Consider the following 23,656-nt stretch of genomic DNA (forward strand, 5'->3'; position numbering starts at 1 on the left):
GCGTTACTCTGCGTTCAGAAGGTGTTCAGTGGGTGGAGAATTGGCATTCCTATACTTCCACCCATGGATAATAATGCAATCCCCGATTTACTAAAGTCACTACATCAAAATGGTATGCCTTACGAAGTGAGGCATGACAAGGAGAAAAATGGCTCAAAGGATTGTTTTGTGCGTGATGGTATCCCTTCGTGCAAAAAACACAATTCTGCAGGGATCCTTGCACCATGACGCAAGGATGCCTGTGTTAGTGCTCTGCAGCACACGGTGCACCAGCGCAGAAAAGAGAGCAGAAATGCATCATATCTTAGAAAAAATTGTGCATTTCTGTTCTCTCTCTTTCATGCAGTTCAGCGCAGCACGTTGTTGTGCTGCGTTGCATGACTTCTTAGTAAATCTGCCCGCATATGAGCAGCTCACCAACCCCACAGATCTCAAGTTGTCTTTCATCAGGCACCAGCAATTAATTCAGTCCTTGGCTTTTCTAAACATTCTGATAATGGGAGGCACAAAGCTCCTAATGCCAGGAACAACCAAAAATGGATAAGTAACTTACACCTAGTTCTCTGTATATTAGACCGTCTCACTTAGCCAGCTGCTTATAAGTGCTATGAAGACCTCAAAAAACGGGTATGACGAGAATCGAAGTGTGTCTGCGCTGGGGGCTTGTCAGCTCTTTCCCCTTATCTTCAGCGCCCATTCACAAACAGATCTGTGTACTTTTCCTCAGCTTGTGACTTTGAACCGGCCACGTTACTGATTAATGCCGCGCCATTCCCTCGTGGCTGGTACATATCACTGCCCAGGTTCAGGGGTCACTGACACTCAAGGACACTGGGTGGGGCCCTTTCACACACAACTTCAAGAGTCGTGTACTAAAGCACTACCTACATGCAGGCGGCTTACAGAGTCGGGCCAGGCTTTAGGGACCCAGAGAGAATCATCAGAGCTGAGGCAGAGTCACGTGCGCAACAGAGTCCTCACAAAAAGTCCCACATAAAGGTGAGACCGTTCTGAGCTCCTCTCAGCTAACCATGTTCGTGTAGCTGGGCAAACAACATAATCATATCACATTGGTGTACCTTAAAGTTGTGGAAAACGGTAGAGTTGCATGGATATAGTGATAAAGTGACCACATATTGCAAAGAAAAAGATCAATTTCTCGTGGCTTCCTTATTCTGCATCACCAACAATAAGTATCCCAAGCAGGGTCGTAGCTTCTTGTGGGCTGGGGGAAGGCTGCTCAGGAATCACAGCCCATCAAAGCCCCATTATCCAGTTGCTATTAGGGACTTTGACTTTGTTCGTTACTGGGTGTCTTCTGGGCTAATAAACACTCACAGTACAGGCCCAAGTCCCTCTTAACCAGTGAATGCCTCATTCAGACCCACCCTCCTTCCCACACACTACAAAGCAAAAAACACTAAGGGCAATTATTAGGCTGCAGTGCGATCCAATTACTCTAAAATGATCTGCTACAGAGAATCTTTGCAGGGGTAAAGCTGAGCCTCACTCTCACAGCCTGTGGCCCTAACTTTTCCAGGTTTATTTTTCTGATAAGCTACTTGGAGGCTCATAGTCAAAATATCTATGTCATGATGAGAAGGGGAGAGCAGCGTGTTTTTTCAGAAAGCTGACCTAGGAATGCATTCCGCCTGTTGAATACCATTGGCTCTGTGGTTTTTAACTCTCATTTTCTGGCTTTCTATTTGCTGGCTTTATTTGTTTTAGGCTGTCCAGCTTGAGTTCCTCCCTCCCGTTGCCCAAACCTTGTTTAGTGTATTTGTCCATGAACTCAGTTTCTTTAAATAGGCCTTTGAATCTTTTCCTTCTCTTGTCACATTTACCGGGCATTCAAAGACAGAGGTCAAATGTCAGGCTCTCTCTTCCAGGAAGCTTGGTGTTTATTTTTCTATCTCTGACTCCAAAGTGAGAGAATTTATGTGACAATCCAGTACTCAAGTAAGAGGAGAGACTATAGGATGTTTTTTTTAAATCTAGCACACAGCAAAAAAATGAGATGTGCTGATGTTTCATAATATATCAGAATTAGTAATTTTTTTTGTAATTCTGAAGTGTTTGAAAACAAAAATTTGAATACAATCAAGGCACATCAATAAACTAGGTTATGACATTTGCACACATTATTGTTTGTGTGCAGTAAAACTGTATTTCAGTGCAAATGTAATTTCAATTGAAAATGTGTTGTCTGTAATGGCAGTGCACTACCACACAATACATCCTATGCACTACGTCACTCCACTCCACTCTATGCCACGTCACTCCATTCTTCAACACTCACCCTCCACTCTACGACATGCCACTCCACTTAATGTCCCTCCGCTCTAAGGGCCATATATAGCATGCATTTTACTGGTCGCAAACGGACCGATTCGCAGAATCGGGAAGTTTGAGACCAGTAAAATGCATTTTGGAATGTATGAATTCCAATTTGTAATTCAGTAAAATGTTACCGAATCATAGTTTGGGACTACATACCGATTTAGTATTCGCAAGGGGTGTGTTCATTGCATCCCTTCCTAATACGTAATCGCAGCGGTATGTAGGAATGTTTTGTGACCGAAATGCTGTCTCAAGTAGGTGGTAAACCATTCGCAAAGGGGAAGGGATCCTCAAGAGACCCCTTCCCCTTTGTGAACGGTAGCGAATACGTTTTTTAAGAGCAGGCACGGACCACTGCTTACTCTTAAAAAATGAAAAGAAAATTTTTCATTTTTCTTTCTTTAAAGGCATCCCATTTTCCTTTAAGGAAAACAGGCTGCATTTTAAAAAAAAAGATTGCTTTATTTAAAAGTAATCACAGACATTGTGGTCTGCTGACCCCAGCAGGCCACCATCCCTGTGATTTTTGCGTTTCCTAATGGGTCGCAAATTGCGAACTACCGCATTATTATTAATGAGGTAGGTTGACCTGCAACCCATTAGGAAGCTTTACATTAGGAATAGCAACTACCTAATTGCAATTTGCAGAAAATCGCAATGTGGTAATCGCTACTTCTAATAATAATATATATGGCCCTAAGACACCCTGTGACATGCCACGCCGCTCGACTCCACGCCACTCCAATCTAATCCACTCGCTCCATGACACAAAACACCTCTCCACTCTCTGCCCCTCCCCTCCACACTACTTACCCGACTCTACTCTATCCCACTCCAATCTACCAAACTCCACTCCAATTTATCCCACTCCACTCCAATATACCCCAGTCTACGCCACCCCACTCCACTTTGCTACTGTCTACCCCAATATACTCCACTCCTATCTACCCCACTCTACTCCACCCAATCTACCCCTCTCCTCTCCACTGTACCCCACTCCACTCCAATCTACCACACGCCAATCAACTCCACCCCACTTTACCCACTCCCCTCCATCCATCCCATCCCAATCTACCCCACAACTGTCCAATCTACCCCACTTCAATCTACCCCACTTCACTTCACCCCAATCTACCCCACTCCACTCCAATCTACCTGCTCCACTCCACTCCACTTAATCTAACCCATTCCACCACACTCCACTCCAATCTACCCCACTCCACCCCAATCTAATGCATTTCATTCAAATCTATCCCATTTTGATCCAATTTTCCCCAGTCTACTCCACTCCACTCAGGTCATCCCCAACCCACTCCACTCCGATGTACCCCAAAGCAACCGACTCAACTTAAATTTATCCGACTCTGCTTCAATATACTCCAATCCACTCTACTCCACTCCAATCTACCCCAGTCCATTTCACCCCACACCATTCCAAGCTCCATTACAATCTATTCAACTTCCCTCCATTCAATTTTACCCAACTCACTCCCATCTATCCACCCCACCAACAATCTACCTCACACCAATCTATCATAATTGCCTCAACTCAAATCTACCACTGTCTACTCCAATCTGCCACACTCCAATCCACCCAATCTACCCCACACCACTCCAATATACCTCACTTCACTCTACCACACTCGAGAATCTCCAATCCACCCAAATCCACCCCATCTCACCTCACTCCAATCTACCTCACACTATTCTACCCTTATCTTCTCCACTTCAATCCACTCCACTCCAACCCACCCACTTTACCCCAATCCATCCCACTTCACCCCACTCCACCCCACCCAACTGCATTCTACCCCACTCTACCCTACTCCAACCTACCCCCTCCACTCCAATCTACCCGACTCCAACCATCCCTCTTCATCTATCCCACTCAAATCTGCCCCACTCCCATCTACCCCACTCCAATCTACCCAATCTACTCCACTCCACTCCATCCTAATCTACCCCACTTCCCTCCAGTCAACCCCACTCTACTCCATTCTATCCCAATCTACCCCGTCACCCAACTCCACCCCATCACTCTACAATCTACCCCATCCCACTCTGCCCCACTCTAATCTACCCCACTCCAAACTAACTGACTCCAGTCATTCTCCTTCAATCAACCCCACACCAATCAGCCCCACTTCATTTGCCCCCAATCCAATCTACCCCACTCCAAACTAACCAACTCCAATCATCCCTCTTCAATCAACCCCAGTCCAATGTACCCTAATCTAATCTACCTAACTCTACTTCATCCTTCCCCAATCTACCTCACTCCACTCCAATCTCTATTCCACTCTAATCTATCCAACTGCACACCGTCACACTCCAATCTACCCCACTCCACTCTACCTCACTTTACCCACCCCACTCCAATCCAGCTAATCTACTCCACTCCACTCTACCCCAATCTACCACATTCCATTCCACTCTTCCCATTATACCCCAGTCTACTCTTCTCTACTCTACTTCACTCTACCATACTCCATTTCACTCTACCCACATCTACCCAACTCCACTTCACTCCAATCTACCCCACTCCAATCTTCTACACTCAAATCTACCTCATCCACTCCAATCTAACCCACTCCGCCCCACCTCACTCTAATCTAATCTACCCTACTCCAATATACCTCTCCCCAATCTAACCCACTCCAATCTACCCCACTCCAATTTGCCCCTATGTTTGCCACTGCAAACTACTCCAATCCAATCTACCCCATTCCAAATTACCCCACTGCTATCTATCTCACTCCAATCTACCCCACTTCTCTCCAATCTACCCTTCCATAATTCAGCCAATCCATCTCAGTCCACTCTACCTCACTCCACTCTACCCCATCCACACTAATCTATCCCATTCCACTCCAATCTACACCTCCTGACTCCAGTCTTCCCTACTCCACTCCAATCTGCCCCACTCCAACCTACTACAATCTACCTCACTTCAATCTACCCCAATCTACTCCACTCCAGTCTGCTCCACTCCACACCAATCTACCCCCCCTACCTCAAGCTACCCAACTCTATCCCACTACTCCCCACGCCATTCTACCCCACCCAATACCAATCTACCCCACTCCACTCTACTCAAATCTCCCCCACTTCAGTTCACTCCAATCTACGCCACTCCAATCTGCCACACTCCACTCAAATCTACACCACTCCAATCTAAACCACTCCACCCCAATCTACCATACTCCAATCTACCCCTTCCCAATCTACCCACTCCACTCCACTCTACCCACATCTACCTAACGCCACCCCACTCCCACCCCACTCCAATCTAGTCCACTCCAGTCTACTCCACTCCAATCTACCCCACTCTATGCCACTTCAATATAACCTACCTCATTCCAATATACCACACACCAATCTATTCTACCCCACTCCCCAATCTACCCCACACCACTCTAATCTACCACAGTCTTGCTCACTCCAAACCATCCCAATCTACAGCCACTCCATTCCATTCTACCCCACTATAATCCACCCAATTTACGCCATTCCAATCTACCCCACTCCACTCTAATCTTCCAAACTCCACTCCAGTCTACCCTACTCCAGCCCAGTCTACTCCAATCCACCCCACTCTTCCCAGGTCTACCTCACTCCAATTCAATCTACCCCAATATCTCCATCTCCATCTACCTCAATCTACCCTACTACTTCTATCTACCCCACTCCAATCTACTTCACTTTAATCTACCATTATCTACTCCATTCGAAACCCAATCCACCCTTATCGATCTCACTCCACCCCAATCTACCCCAATTCAATCTACCCCACTCCAATCTATCCAACTCCCCCACTCCAATCTACCCCTATCAACCCCACTCCATTCTACCTCAATCTACGCTCACTCCATTCTATGTCAATCTTCCCCACTCCCCTCTAGTCCATCCCACCCCACTCCACACCACTAACACTTAGCCATGCTGAACAAGAGCTGCACAGGTGTACCTCATGGCTAAAACACATTGCAATATAGCTCTCGCAAAAGCGAGAGCAATTGGCTTTGCCACCGCTTGTTTATGGGATGAGAGGGATGTGGAGTGCAAGAACATACCATTAGGCCCGAGGAGGCCTGCAACCTGCAGGACCATTTGTGGCTGGGCCTCAGGAGATTTGAACATACAGGAGTGGGAGCATGGGCCCCAATGGTGAATGGGGGGGGAAGCAGGAGACCCCATACCACTGCATCAGACATTGGCTGCAAGGGTGCAGGTGTGCCAGCCTGAGAACTTGAGGCACTGGGTTTTTGGGTGCAAAAGCCCCAGTGAACTTTGGACCCTATATACACCTGTCCCTAAAACGGGGGTCCGGATTAATCCTTTGCCACTGTGGGAGCCCTGAACCCCACAGGTGAATATGCTTGACCCCCCATCTTCTGGGCCCAGCTTGGCCTATCTCTTTGGGACTTGGACCTGCTTAGGTCCCACCCGGCAACCCCCTGGGCCTTGCATGGCGAACATCAAATCTAGAACCCCCTTAGGCCCTACTTGGGTGGGAAATGAAGATCAGGTGCAGCTGGGCTGTATGTGCTGCCTCACCCCACAGGACAGTGTTGGTGGTGGGGCAAGCGGTCCCAGATTGCAGCACACAACCTTTGAAGGCCCCATCCAGGAGGAGACACACAGGATAGGATGAACAAAAACCATGAAGAAGGCAGTCCCTCTCACAGTCCCCCTGCTGAGACCTTGCACCAGATATCCACCCCCTGCACTCAGACAAGTTAGATGCCATCCTAACAGCAATTGAAGCCTTTCTGGTGCGTCCAGAGGCGAAAGTCAACAATGTAGCCAAATACATCAAGCCCCTCCCTCAAGACCATAGGAAACTATCAATGCGGGTCACACATTCAGAGAAGGCCCTTGCTGAACTTCAACCTCGAACAAAGAGTAGAAAGCACTGAATACCCCGCTCATGTGGCAGCTACCTGCAAGGATTGGATCGGCGATGAACCTGCCGCCGTCGGCACTCCAGAAGATTGTTGGACAGCTCCCTCTGGAGTCTGGGGATTCCATTGCTAGAACAGGTCTGAGATGGCTGCTGGTATGCATTGGATGCTGTTGCAACATTCGGGGACCCACCAGGGAACCATCTGGATTCTTCCTCTGATGCATTGAAGGTTGGAAATTAATTTGCATCCTCCCACTTGGGCCACCATACACCACTGTGTGTGATTCTTCCGATGGCCGTTAATCTTATTTAACCCAATTGGGCTCACTGTCCACCCTGGCCCTTGCATGGATCAAACACTGCTAATGGACATGGCTGCTCCCGGGACCTGTGGCAGTTCCAACGTTCTTATGATTGTCCTTTTTAGGGGACACACCCCATACATACCATGGCTTTGCTTCATTATTCCAGGGACCTGGTTTATGGTTTCTTTGGGCTATGCTCCCAGTCGATTCTCGATAGTTATGATATCCCCTGTCCCTCATGCCTTTTGGCAGAGGCCATAGAGCTACCTTGCCAACCGACAAGGGTCACCTCCCCTAACAGTTTCATCTCATGAGCTTGGCCTCATGACTCACCACAGTGCCTCTCCACTTGTAATAGCCCCTCATTGGATCATTGTTTTAACCAGTTTGAACAGATGGCCATTGGCCTTCTGCCCGCAGCATTGATTTTTTCATTGCTTACTGGTCTAATGTGTCCTTCCCAGTTACATCAGTCTTATGAGCTGGTTCCCCATCCTTTTCCCTGCCAGGGCATGGTAAACATCCAGTTAGACTCCTAGGCTCCCAACATGCTCACCTCCGTTTGGGAATCCAGGGGATGAGATGCCCTCTCAAGCAGATGAACGCCTGACCATACAACAAAATATCCTGTAATATCTGGGCAATACAGACCCTGACCAAATGATACTGCATAAACACATACCTTAAACAGAAAGGGGTACACATCGCACTGCTTCAAGTATTGCATATTGCACACATTGAAGGGACTAGGCTACAAAAGCGGTGGAGAGGCCATTTCTATGCAATCAATTACTCTGCTTATGTCAGAGACACTTTAATCTGGGAGAAGGCCAGGACCTCCTTGGAGGAGAAAGACGCTGAAGACAGATGTGTACTTCTTGAGGCCATACTGTATGGCAAACCTCTTCTCAATGGCAGCCTCTTTGCTACCAACACAGATCAACCCAAGTTTCTCCATCAACTCTCCTCCCACCTCGCCAAATGGCCCAACATCCAATGGCTACTGGGGGGAATTTAACTGTGTCTTGGATCCTTCCCTTGATCGCTCTCATCAACAACTCCCCAACAACTCCAAAGTAACTAACGCTAAGAGTCCGGTCTGATGCTATGACTCCAACAGTGGGCCTTGAGTGATGGCTGGCATCACTACAACCATGGTGGGGTAAACTGTAACCTTTTTCCTCCCTGTGGCCCAATATATATACACACACCTCGCCCAGGTAGTCTCTTCGTTCTCCATCTGTTCCCCCAATCCTCCCCTATGCCATCTTGTTAAGGACTTTCGTTTCATTTACATTATTTCGGCCAATGACCATTAAAGTTACACACAGAACAACAATCCATACAAATCAATAGAAATATCCTTTAAAAGCATCATAAAAGAAAAAAAACGTTTTTTTAAGTTTAAAAACACATTTTTCAATCTCGAATGACAGCGTCGCAATTAGTTCTTAATTTAAAACATAAAACCATTCAAAACAAACACGACTATAGCAATAAAACATTCAAAACCCTAGGGCGAGGCAACGGTTGCGTTTTTGATAGTCAGGGAAGACATCATTTTGAACCGTATAGACCAGATACTTTCAAGGAACTTTGCAACAGAAAAACCTGTTGTGGTTGGCGTGTCAGATCTGCACATCCTTAGGGCTACTTTGTATTGACAGACACCCAACAAACAGCTCAAGGGGATAATCCATTGTTTGCGCTGCTTCAGGTAAGTAGGACAAAAGAACAGTGTATGACCATCAGATTCTTCACCCCCACCACTGGCTAGACAGATCTTGCTGCCTCCTGCCCTTCACATTCTATTTGGAGGTATAAACGGTGAGTGGGGGGCTATCCAACCTTAATTTTATGTAGAGGGACTTTGTATGGCTCTATTTCATCCATGTGTGGGTCAAAGGAGGGAAATGGATTGAACTCTAAAAAGTGTTCTGTCATATGCCCCAAGTCTGGCCGTTTGAGTATTCTTTCCTGCTCCTGTTTTCAACAGGCCCGTTTGTTTTTTTTTGCTGCAGTATATGTAATAGTGTTGAGTCAAGTCAGTTTTCTTGATAGCCTAGGGAATAGAGCATTTGTTTCACATGCTTCAGCCACATTTATGCCTCCCTTACTTGCTGCCTGGCTAGGACATTTTTTAGACCTTCCCTGCAGTGGACTAATTCAAGAGTGTGCCAGAGTCGAAGCCAATATAAATTTGGTTTGATACAAATGGAGGAGGCTATCAGTCGTAAACTCAGATTTTGCATGAAGACCAATACAAGCTTTCGGAAGATTAAGTGTTACTGTAAGAAATTTGTTTTCCACAACTTCTAGGGCATTAATGTTAGTGTGACACCCCAATTCTGTGCCATATGAAGCAGCAGCAACGGCTTTTGCCCTCTAGACTTCATGCAAGTGAGATATGATGGAAAAAGGTCTTGTTGGCAAAGTTTAGAATAGTGGCAACCCTGTGATTCACTGTAATAGAGCTTTTAGTGACCTGGTTTGTCCAAGAGTTGGAGAAAGATAAATGGATGCCAAGATAGTCGAAGCTGGGCACTCTCTCTAGTGTCTCCCCATCCAGGGCATTTACCCCTCTGAAATCTCTAAGGGGTGGATGGCCATACACTTTGTTTTACTTGCATTAATTTTCAAGCCAGGGTCTTAACAAAATTTGTTAACTTTCTCCAAAAGAGTTTTAAGGCCTTTTGGGGTCTTAGAAAGTAGCAAGGTATCGTCAGCAAACAATAAGGCTGGAACCTTACAACCCCCAAGAACTGGCGAGTCATTATGACAGTCAGTTAAGTAATCTATACATTTGTTCATGAACAACAAGAACCAAGCTGGGGAAAGTACACAGCTTTGCCTAACACCCTTGTCGACTCTGACCCCAATGGACCTGAGCAGAGGTATCAGCATGGAGCCTGACAACAATATCAAGTAGGGGGCCAGGAAGCCCTAACTCTCTAAGAGTACTCCAGAGTTTATTTCTTAGAACCATGTCGAAAGCCGATTTAAGGTCCACAAAGGTGGTGTAAAGGCTTCCCTTCTTGAGATCTATTTCCTTCTATCTCATTAATTGAAACCTGAATACCTGGTCCACTGCACTAGTTTTTATGCAAAAACATGCTTGGAATTGGGTCAAGATCTCATTTTCACTAACCCAAACCAAAAGACAGTCAAGTCTCAATTTGCAAAATATTTTTTGGCTAGAGTCTATTAAACAAATTGGATGATAGTTAGCACGGTCAGTTTTGGAACCTTTTTTATGGATGGGAATTACTTCTGCGCCTTTCCAAGATCAAGGTATGTCAGCTCCTGCCATTAATGCACCTGCCACCCAAGTAAGGCATGGAGCTTAAATATCAGGTTCGGAAATAAAAAGGTCTGCCGGAATACGATCCAGCCTGGGGGCTTTGCCGGTGTTCTGTGACTTAATGGCATGCTTGAGCTCTGCTACAGTAAAAAAAAAAAACTAAACTTGAGGGATAATGGGTTTTAATAATTTTGACACAGGTGTAACAAACGTCTGAGGGGCATACTTGGTAAGAGCTTCCGTAGAGGGTGATGAGCCCTTTCCGGTTTTGTCATAAGAAGTTCAGGCTTTGTCTTTAACATTGTAGCGCTACTGGAGCTCACATGGCAGAAGGCTGACTGGTTTCTGGAGTGCACTGCTGACAGGATATCACACCAAACATCAGTGTCCCAGGTCATTTTTGCATGCCTTTGTGTCTGTTTAAAACAGGCTGTGGCAGATTGTATTTCAGATCGATGGCCGCCCTGGAGGCCATCAATAAGATCTTTCTTTGCTAACCTGCAGTTCCTGTTGAACCACGTGGGATCTGATTTCAAAAGAGGACTCTTTAAGACTAGTGGTTTAATGAAAAATTTTATTTTTATTTCATGAAGCCACTTAGTAAGTATATTCATGATTGGTTTGGGATCTCTCCCGAGACCAGCGATTTGTGGAAAGATGGAGCACAACCCTTGGTATAATTTAACATGTACATCTCTATCTTTCACTACAGTTTCCCATTTAACCTTCCTATGTATATTATGGTTTTACTGTAAAAGGAGCGGGCCACGGGCGATGACAGGGGCAGAGGGGGAGTGCACAGCCCTCCACCTCAGTGCACATGTATGTTTGGCCGGCCATCTCGGGCCGGCCAAACACACATGCGCACAGGGCTGGCTCCCACTCTGTCTCGGAGCACCAAGCCAGGGCGCTCTGTCCAATCCTAATGCTGCTTTCATGCTGTCAGCAGCATGAAAGCAGCACTAGGATTGGTTGCAGGACTGGCTGGGGGCCTGTGTCTGCAAGTACTGGAGCCAGAAGAGCAGAGGGGTGCGGCGCGGGGAGGAAGATACGTTTAAAAAAAAAAAAAAAATTCATCCACCCCAGCCACGTGCTGCCCCGCCCGTTTCCCCACCCATGAGCCCTGACTGCTAACCTGTTATTTTGTTACCATGAACTGACTAATCTTATTGCCTCCTGGTTAGGCCCGTGGCCCGGGGGAGTTGGTTTGCTTATTTTTTAATAACAATCACCCCTGTAGCTTGCGCATCTAGCCAGTCACTGTAAGAGTTCTATTGTAATAGGAGATGGGGAAAAGGAAATGCTCCAAGAAATTTACAGGAGAACCAACGGGGAAAAAGGCACTTGAATCCTCCTCACACCATAATACCCTGCAAGATGTTGACACACTCATAAAAGAAGTTAAGCATATCCTCCATACAGCTGCCCCAAGTAATTCTGGGGCCAAACCAAAAAAGCCACCTGTTACCCCCTATTTAGGAAGAAATCCAGCAGGCCTTTGCAACCCCAGGCTGGCGATCACCAAGGGAAGCAGGGAGCAAAGTGTAAGGAGGCCCGTAGGTTAATATGAGTGCGTCATATTAATGTCTGCTCTGAGCCGGAATGCATAATGTGGCGCAAGGGGTTGCAAAGTGGCACAATGCATGCATAGTGCCACTTTATAAATATGGTGCGGCGAAAATTGCCTCCTTAAGCCACATTAGCTCAAAAAAATTACGCTACTCTGGCACAAGGAGGCGCTAGGGCCTTGTAAATCTGGCCCTATGTATGCTGCATTATGCTGCACACAGAGACAAAGCAAATCACCATAGAAGATTGCTTTTGTGCAGGAAGGTGTCCCTTCTTGCACTTAAACAATCTCCCCCTCATCGCAGCCATCCGTGCACTATGGCGCAATGGTGGTTGCATTGGTGCTCAGCAGCAACTTTAGCACAGGGGGAAACACAGGGATGCGCTGTCTTATTGTAAATACAGTGCATCCCAGCATTTTAGAAGTGGCACAGCATGGCACTACCAATTTTGGCGCAGCAGCTGTGCTGCACCACTTCTTCTAAATCTGGCCCACAGTTCCCTGCAACACAGGGCCAAGGGGGGAGGCCCTGCTTCTTCCTGACATTGACAGGCACAGGATTGGCCCGCACTTGGCCGGGGCTTTGCCTGTGCACATCCCACATGGGTTGAAGGCAGTCACGCTATGTAGCTCCTACCATGAGCACAACTGCAGACAATGAACAAGGATCGCCGCCTGGGACCCTGGGTGATGTTGGGTAATGTAGTCTTTACAATGCTCAACGTGCGCAGCAGTGAAGGCAGTCACGCTATATAGTGCCTAGGGTGGGCACAGTTGCACACACTGAATGAGGACCCCCTCCTGGGGCCTTGGGCGATGTTGGGTGATGTAGTCCTTACAATGCATTTCCCGCGCAGAGGGTAAAGGCATTCGTGCTATATAGCACCTAGGATGGACACAGCTGCAGACAATGAACAAGGGCTGCCTCCTGGGACCCTAGGCGATGTTGAGTGATGTAGTCCTTACAATGTGCATCCCGCGCAGCGATGAAGGTAGTTGCGCTATATAGTGCCTAGAATGGGCACAGTCCTTTATTCCTGGGCCTGGGCAGGAGTAGATCCCCGTCCCCAATACCCACTGGCGGCTACAGCCCTCCACACTCGAGGACCCTCCCTTTCAGGATGCCTTGTCTGATAACATACTTAAACATAAAGAGGGATCAGTGTCCGTGCCCATGGTGCAATGGGAAGCATTCAAGATTATTTACCAGGGGCTTGTATCTATGGTGTCCAGGGTGTATCCACAATTCCTTACAAACTGGATGCTGGGGAGCAAGAGTGAATCATTGCAGAGTGACGAGCAATTATAGACTCTCAGCTTCTCCCCTGTTTGGTTCCTCTCTGTGAGGCTGTGGCTTGTATTTTGGAGAGGCTTTGTTGCCTCGCCCATGCCTCCTACACTGCCCGAGTACACTCTGAGGTTGACAAATCCAGCTGCCTTCTGGCTTGGCTGGCCAACGAGGACTCTAAGCAACCAACCATGGTCTTGGTCTGTGGTCCTGAATACACCCTTTCTCACTTACTAAATGGCCTTCTACAGCCCCCATCAAGGGCCTTGCCTAACAACATCATATCATTTCAAGATCCTGACCCCCTCCCCAGAATCTTCCCTGTGCCACAGAGGGACCTCGACACCCCGTTCATGATCCAGAAGAAGAAGGTGTTAATAACTGAACTGACCACTAGTAAATCCTCTAAGACATATGGCCTCCTGGCCAAATTCTGTAAGATGTACATGGGATCGTTAGCCCACAAATTGCTTACATCATATGAGATGGTGCTGGAGACTGGATGTCTACTGGCCACTCTTCAGAAGGCTTCCCTGGTGACTCTGTAAAGCCCGGATAGAACCTCTTGACTTCACCTCATACTACCTATAGCCATACTGGACATAGATTATAAAATCCTTAGCAAGAAAAGAGCTAATCACATCCAGCAGCTGCTTCCACGCCTAGTCCATAAGGATCAAAATAAGGGTTAATACCGGGCAGGAAGACCTCTCTAAACATCCATTTGCTGTTCTGCATCCAGGGTACATGGGCTAATAGGACCACCTTGGGACTGGAAATGCAAAAACGTCCTTTGACACCCTCCGTTGGGAGTACTTATCTGCAGTACTGTCCAAATTTGGCATTGGTTTCTGTATCCGCAAGTTAATCTGTCTCCTGTACACTGAGCCTTCAATTAGTATTCACTTTGGTGGGGAGGGACAACTCTTTGAGTGCATATAGGTAGGATGGGGCACTAGACAGGGTTGCCTCCTCTCCTTGCTCCTGTTTTCCCTTGCAATGGAAACGCTGGCTGCCAGGACACACCTGGGTGGGGCGGAGTGGTGCGAATCCCTCTCTGCTGACCCTTATGCAATCTCACTCTACGCAGATGATGTATTGCTTCACCTTGGGGGCGTCACTTCTGATCTAACCCCCATCATCTCCATCCTGGTGGTGTTTGGCTTGGTTTTGGGGCAACATGTCAGTTGGAACAAATGGTGCATCTTCCTGTTAATGTTTGGGGCAACTATCTTGCAAACCTCTCTTTGCCCTTAAATGGAAGTACTTCCGGGAGCTCCATAAACACATGGCAGACCTGATTTGGCATAATTCCCACAGGCAGGTTGTGCTCCATACACTCCAGCTTCCCTCAGAGCAGGAAGGCCTCGGGCATCTAAATTTGAATATTATTACTTAGCAGCCCAACTACAAGGACATTCACACTGGCTAGTGGATATTTTTCTGGAGGACTCGGGCTCAACCAACACCCCACTCTGAAAGGAGAACTTCTCCAGGTACTAAACCATATGGTTCGACCCATTTGCGAGTCACCCATTGTTCTCGTAGTGACTTTTTCCAGTCTTGCGAAGGCAATCAGACTCACCAAGCATTTACCCCCTTGTGCACCTGCTATCCCACTGCTTGCCCTTCAAACTCGTACATACCACATCTCCAGATGCCAGCTACGACCCTGTGAACAAGTAGGGATTTACACCATGGAAGACCGCTTCCAGAATGGACTCATAACTATCCAGATATTGACTGATCAATACGGGACCCCCCTCCCGCCCGGGTCAACTCCTCTTATACGCCTCCCTGCAAGGGGCCCTTGGGGATGCCTGGACAGCCCAAGAGACGGAAACACCATGCACCACTAACTCATGCAATCATTGCATACAATGGGTGGTAGCTGCAAACAGATCAGCTGGCTCACTAAGGCCCTATTCGCTCATAAACGAACTACATTCCTGCCCTTGAGAGATATCTAGAAGACAGAATTTGGCAGACCGCTTCATGACAAAATTGGGGAAAGTTGCTGGTATACCTGAGGAGAGTGCAGCGGAATGCGCATCTGAAATTGACCCAGTTCTATATGCATACCTCTCCCCCATAGGACTCGTCTGTATCTTACCAGAAAACACAGACACGTGCGCTAGTTGCGGGGTCCCAGGGGAAACCCCATAGACATCTTCTAGGGGTCGCCAGGGAGCGCAGCTGCGACCCATGGCTTGCCCTCTGTGACCCCTGGCACTGCCTTTGCGACCCCTCGCTTCAGAGGTGACAAACTCAGTGCCAGGAACACAGTGGACGTCAGTTGGGACTGCGCTCTCTTTGTTTTTCTGTCATTTTTTTAATTACACTTTAGTAAATAATAAGTTATTCACTATTAGTATAATAAAAACGTGAATATTCCCTTCCCTGGCAGCTGAGGTAAGTAAAAATGCTTTTAAATGTAAGTTGTATGCGTGTTTGTGGGTGAGAGTGTGTTAATGTGAGAGAGTGTTCGTGTAAGTGTGTGTTTGTGTATGTGTGAGTATGTGTCTGTGAGTGAAAGTGGAGGTCAAAGGGCGCGTGATGTCAATTCCGCTACCCCTGGCATTTTGGTGAATTGATATCTGTGGGCAACCCTGAAGCATTTTTGTATGAGTGCCTCCAAATGTGGACGACGTCCGTGGGCAACCCTGAAGCATTTTTTGTATGAGTGCCTCCAAATGTGGACCTATTAGAGCACTGTTATGTCACGGCTCGAGCGAATCACAAGAATAGCAGGAATTACGTCTGGGAAGGAAGGGACACTGAACATATACAAGAGGTCCTGCAAGTATATAACCCAAGCATGCTTCCTGAGTCTCGCTCTACCCAAAAGAAACCTTACGATGCTATGGAAACTCCCACTCCCACTCCCACCACCCCCTGAACTCTGGCTAGGCACATTCTCCCGCTGGGCTAAGGCCGGGGCAGTGGCTTTGCACAGGGCAGAGGCCAGAGGTCTGCACTGTCGCCCTATGGCCCGTGAGACGTTGCTCTCTCCCTCCACCGACCCATGATTCCACTCTTGGCACAGGGACATTAACCAGACCACGCTAGCATTCCCTGTCCACAGGTCCTTAAGTGGGCCGGCAGTTCTATAACGCATGCGCCGAGGCTGGTCCCTATATGGCTCTATATTATTGACCTCACTATCTGAGTGAAAAAAAATCTTAACTCGGCAGCAGTACCACCCATCACTGCCCTTGATGTAACTTCAAAGAGACTCGTTAAAGTTCTTTCCAAGCCTCATCATTTAAGAACTGAAACATTTCAACTATTTTATACAAAGAAGCCGTTGTTGCTTATTTATTACATGCAACTAACAACCATTCTGGATTGCTGTAGGTGTAGTTACTTGTATAATATATCTGGATGCAATGACAGAAAGACGCAGCAAAATACAAGTCGGGCGCAACACTGTGCTAAGCAGAGATTTCCAATTTACGTGTTTTAAGTCACGCCTTTAATTTAGCAGTCACGCTCCTTTGAGAGAACCCCCCGTTTTTTCACCCCACTTAAAGCCCTGCCTTTCCATATAATATATCCGGGGTTCGGTGTATTCGTTCGAGTGGCGCCACACAGCTCCTCAAAGTCATCTCTGGCAGCGGCATAGCGGCCCTCTACCCAGCCGCCACTATCTACGCGCCATACCATCTCACTGGCACCTTGTTATATCCTAATAGCCGTGAGTTAGAACCTGGAGAGGTTCTTAGAATGGTGGGGCAGAGCTGTGAGCGCGAGCTGTGAGCGCGAGCTGTGAGCGCGAGCAGAGGACGTTGTGGAGATGAAAGGGGAGGCTGGGACGTTATCTGAAGAGGAATCTTTTTATGGAATAAAGCTCGTTAAATATCTTCCTGGTCTGTGGATTATCTTCGATTTAACACACCTCCCCGTTCACGCATATGTTGATGTGATACGCACCACAGCTGTATTACTGTCTCTATCATAACGCCTTTCATATCCTCATGCTTCAGGTTTATATGCGTACTTGAAATCACGATGTGTACACTGCACTGCTGAGTACCTCAGTGGTTCTTCTGTTGATAAACTAAATAAAGAGAATTTGGGGAAAAAAAGTGTTCCATTCTGGTAGCTGGCACTGCCACACACACCCCCTCGTGTCCTTCTGATTTTGGACTACACAAACACACTCAGGGACTCACACACGCACGCCTCGCACAGAACATTGTGTAGCAGGTGCTTTAGCCTTTCAAGTTAGCTTTCTGTTATTGAAATCTATGACCTGCAAGCAGGTTACTGCAGCAGACTCAACCTTGTGAGTTATCTCACTGTGCTGGGACTCTATAAACTGCTCATTACCGTTTCCTTTAGATGACAGTTTCCATGGGATGTGCCCAACTAACACATCTTTTTCCAGCTATTATCAAGGTCTATGTACACTACACACAGAATCATCAAATAAACTTGAAGGGCTTCAAGAGCGCTAGTCACTTTTCAGACTATTGCCGTCCCTGGCTTCCACACACCCTCAGCAGCCAAAGCTTCTACCCTCAGTGAAGTCAGCCTCACCACCTCTGCTCGACAGGCAGCGTTGTAGTTGGGTATATCATGGAGATGGTTTGGACATGTCAGGTCCACATCCCAGAATCTCACTGGCTAAACTACATCCTGAATCTATATTTATGTATATTCACCTGTGCTCCACTCCCTGCATTCTCTTGGACTGTGGAATGTAAGCCGACAAGTTCAATGCTCTACAGTGTGAAGGTTGTCGGTGAGGACAGATACTGATGGACAGGAGATGATTGATGGCCTACATCTACGCACTAAGGGATCATGTATTGCAACAGGTGTCAGAGGTGCACCTAAGGCAAGCACATCTGCACCCGTCTGGGTCCAACAGGGAGGGAGGCGTAAATACTGTCATCATTCATTTGGACAAGCATCAGTCCTAGATGACTAGGTAAGTTCCTTTATCTACTCTGAACAGCAACCTTTGGCCCTTCAATCTGAGGAGAGTTGCATTCATTCTATCAAGCTCACTCACAATACAAAACATACCACACCCCTGTGTTCAGAAACAGTTGACTTCCGCCGACCTGTCTCAGATTCCGACTTGTCGCCACCTTTTTGAATTCTCACTCCATCAATAAGCATGAGGGATGTCCATGTCCTCATTCCTGAGAATGAATTGAAACTTCCCTTCCTAGCAGAACAGTAACTTAAGGAATGGTTTGGCTGCTCAGCACTTACATTACAAAAGAGGTGCAGCTAAAAGAACTACCACAGGATGGACAGGAAAAAGGATTTTCCTTTTAGAAAAACCGTCACCCACCAGGGTTACGCCTTGGTGGCATGCTTCATCATTGGGTTTCTTCCCGTTCCGCTACGGAGCTGGGTGTGCTACGACCCAAGGGATACGTGGGAGCGCTGATGTAGTCTCGTCAATGTGAATCACAGAGGGATAGGAGTGGTGGGGTCTTGGGTGAGTTAAAAATACCTGTCTCCTAGTAATTCCAAAGATTTAATAGATCTCTTGGAGGCGGTATAATTAAAAAGGGGCTGCGGAAGTGGGGGATGTAATGTACCTGACTTCCTAGTCTACATGTTTCGAGCCTTACCCCTTCGATCCTCTTCAGGACTAAGGTGGACTCCCTGGTACCACTCCTTGTTTGACTACCTCTAATGAAAGCGTAAATGATACATGCTCTGTGATATGGTGCAATTCACCTTACTAATGTGGTGTCATAAGATGATACCTATTGTTTATGGTGTTTGTTGATAATCAGTAGTGTCAGGGACTCCACCTTGGTCCTGAAGAGGAGCCTGGGGGTAAGGCTCCGAAACATGTAGAATAGGAAGTCAGGTACATTCCATTCCCCACTTCTGCAGCCCCTTTTTAATCATACCGCCTCCAAGAGATCTATTAAACCATTGGAATTACTAGGAGACAGGTATTTTTAACTCACCCAAGACCCCACCACTCCTATCCCTCCTGTGATTCACATCACAAGACTACATCAGCGCTCCCACGTATCCCGTAGGTCGTAGCATGCCCGCTCCATAGCAGAACGGGAAGAAACCCAATGATGAAGCATGCCACCAAGGGGTAACCCTGGTTGGTGAGGGCTTTTCTAAAGGAAAATCCTTTTTCCTATCCATCCTGTGGTAGGTCTTTTAGTTGGGCCTCTTTTGTAATGTTATATAGGCTATAAGGAGGACAGACACAGCCCCACAACCTCCTTCTCCCTCTTTGTTTTTGTAAACTCAGTACTTACAACAGATCCTCCTGGCTAGACTATCAGTCATATAGTGAGTCCAGCTGGATAAAGATATGTGGTTATCTCTAAACCATATATTGCAGTTACTAAAAATCTCTCCCCTTAAGTTATTGGTGCAGAACATCTAACTACTATGCTACCACCTGCCTTCAGTTTCTCACATGGCCTCTTATTCGCCTTCAGCCTCTGGCCTTAGTGACTTCATTTCGAGAAAATGTGATGAGTTCCATCATTGAGTGTAAGAGACCTAGGCCCTCATTCTGACCCTGGCGGTCTTTGACCGCCAGGGCGGAGGACCGCGGGAGCACCGCCGACAAGCCGGCGGTGCTTCAATGGGGATTCCGACCGCGGCGGTAAAGCCGCGGTCGGACCGGCACCACTGGCGGGGTCCCGCCAGTGTACCGCGGCCCCATTGAATCCTCCGCGGCGGCGCAGCTTGCTGCACCGCCGCGGGGATTCTGACCCCCCCTACCGCCATCCAGATCCCGGCGGTCGGACCGCCGAGATCCGGATGGCGGTAGGGGGGGTCGCGGGGCCCCTGGGGGCCCCTGCAGTGCCCATGCCACTGGCATGGGCATTGCAGGGGCCCCCGTAAGAGGGCCCCTACATGTATTTCACTGTCTGCTGCGCAGACAGTGAAATACGCGACGGGTGCAACTGCACCCGTCGCACAGCTTCCACTCCGCCGGCTCGATTCCGAGCCGGCTTCATCGTGGAAGCGTCTTTCCCGCTGGGCTGGCTGGCGGTCTGAACGAGACCGCCCGCCAGCCCAGCGGGAAAGTCAGAATTACCGCCGCGGTCTTTCGACCGCGGAACGGTAACCTGACGGCGGGACTTTGGCGGGCGGCCTCCGCCGCCCGCCAAGGTCAGAATGAGGGCCCTATTGTCTACACCTCAATGCTGAACATGAGAAATGTACCGAAGCATTTACCAATCATCTTCCATCAAGCCTTATGATTCCAGTGTCTTAATGACCCCACTCACACAGCAGGCCACACGTTGGACCTTATATTCTCTAGTGAGTGCCTTACTGCCCAGAACATTTTTCGATCAAAGGCTCATTAATTCTTCAGGACCCCACTCTCAACCATCCAGAAACCTTACAATAGCGCAAGAAACTAGAAAAGAATCGCCTGTTTTCCAAAGCACCTAGATTCTAATGATCAGTCCCTTCATTATGTGACCTATTGTGACTATAGAACGAGGCCCTTGTATTGACAGTAGTTCATTTCCATAAGACAAAAACATGTGGCCTGGTTTTCCAAGGACCTGCTCAACCTTAAGTGAGCTGCAAGGCAATCTGAAAGCTGTTGGCTGTCTGGAGTATCATGCAGTAAATCTGAATTAAGGAATAAAGTACACCACAAACGTTTTGTCAGACAATTTCCAAAAGGTAATGTTTAAAGTTATTGGTAAACATACTGAGCCCTCTATTCTCATCCCATCTATTCTGCCTACGTTGACTTTGTAAGAAAAGCTTGCATTATTTTTAATTTTAAACTTCAAGCCCAGGAAAACCTAATTACGACTACTCCGTGTCCAACTGTCCTTGTCCTTCAATTACTTCACTCCTTTTATCCTAGGAGGCATTTATGATGCCATAAATCCTTCTAAATGGGACTCTCCTCTTGTCCCCCACCCAGGTTGGTTCCAATTGGCCATAGCATTGTCAACATAATATGCCTCACATAAGGCACTTTAACTCAGCCCTTCAAGGAAGCATGTGGTAGTTTCACTTGCAAATAAACCAGGATTTGAGCCTGCCTCCCCAGCAAATTACCGCTCTAGTGTCCTATTACCAGCATTAGTCAAGTTAATTAAACAAAATGGTCCCAAGTGACTATGGTCCTAAACCAACGACGTGCTTTTTGATGTCCAGGCTCAAGTCTGTCTTGCAGTAGACAAAGGCATTGTCAACACCCAGATTTAGGTAGACTTTTTAGATGCTTATGATGCTACTCATCACAGCTTCTTACTAAACAGACGAGTTGAGTTCAGGGCAGGCAGAGTCATGCTGAGCTGGTTTAATCTTTCTTGACAAAATACACTGAAAGGTAGCCCTAGGACTGTACATGTCATCTACCTCCATCATTATGTGTGGTCAGCAGCAGGGTTCCACAATCTCACCATTCTTCTTCAACCTTTAGGTCACTCATTTCTCTTTCAATATCTGCTCCAACAAGTTTCAATCGTAAACTGACGCTGAAGATACTCAGCTGCTTTTTCATCTGTGTGGTCACAAAACTTGGGACAGTAAGCTCCACCAGTATATGGTTAGTATCAAGGAGTGAATGTAAGGGCATTAGTTGAAACGAAATATTCCAAAAACAAAAGTTTTGGTTGCTAGTGTTAGAACAAATCTATGGCAACAGACACTAGCCACAGGAATTCAGCCCTACCCAAACCCTCCATTACTGCCAAAACATTAGTCCTGCAGTTAAATGCAGGATTGCATACAGATTCTCGTCACTGTAGCTATCTTATCTTGCAACTACCAAAAGATGGAACCTTTTTTAAGATTACTATATCTTTAATTAGAAGGACAGTGATCGCTGTCACCGCTCTGACTGGTTTAAGATCAGACACATGCAATGTACTATACATAAGGATTGCTAGGTTTCTTCTGCATTACTTTCACATCCTCTAAAACTATGTAGTCAGTATAGCAGTTCAAGTACCAAGGTTCAGGTCAGCATTAACCATTTTTAAACATCTTCACTGTTTCCCAGATCACTCCTGAGTGTCTTTTAAAGTCCTCCCTGATCCTCATATCATGACAGATTTTCTGATTTTCTGAAAGGATGTCTAGATGTAATTCTATCAACTGCTCATTCTATAGGTTCAGTCTTCCTAAAAGTCATATAATTCATGAAGGTTTGATATGCTTTCTGGATTCTCCAGAACAGCTTCTGACAAGCCCCTTCCTTGTGCCAAGACAGTCAGTACCAGCAATTCCAACAAGTGAACCCATTATGCTCTGCATGCGAAATCACATGTTGATCAGTCTCCAGGAGAAATACAAAAAAATCCAGCTAGACGTTTTAGACCTAGCCATTAAAATAATTAGCACAACATATATATCTATGGCTTAAATTGACCCTCTAAGTCGATCCATTGCTACTAAACCGCTGTTTGTGTGGCTGGCAGCATAACCCAATAAAGGGCTGGTTGCACCTCAAATGCACCTTAAATAGACCTAGCAAAGGGCCCAAAGCAATGTATAATATTGAATAATATACATATCTATATATATTCACTGAAAAAAACAAAGATTACAGGGATATTATAGTTAGGTGCTGAATTTACTCAAACAAAACCATAGAAATTCAGCAGCTATAGTTACCAGACCTAACTGTAACTTACACCCCTGGAATGCACTGCTTAAGACCTCACATATTACATCACTCATGACATGGTCAGTGACATTACTGATGACATCTCAAATGACATCACTGATTACATCATCCAGTCAGTGTAAGTGTGTAAACAACATTTATGAGAGTTAAAGATAGATAATAAGTGTTAGACTTTTCATCCTTGGCGTGGTCTCCCTTAACTTTTTGTCTCTGTTCCCCAGGTTGTTGATGTGTGCTGGACTCTGATTTTGCTATTTGTTTTACTCTGGGCACTTTACCACTGCTAACCAGTGCTAAAGTGCAAGTGCTCCTTTACAAAATGTGTATGTGATTGGT

The sequence above is a fragment of the Pleurodeles waltl genome, chromosome 3_1 (genome assembly GCF_031143425.1).
Source record: "Pleurodeles waltl isolate 20211129_DDA chromosome 3_1, aPleWal1.hap1.20221129, whole genome shotgun sequence".
Taxonomy (NCBI): domain Eukaryota; kingdom Metazoa; phylum Chordata; class Amphibia; order Caudata; family Salamandridae; genus Pleurodeles; species Pleurodeles waltl.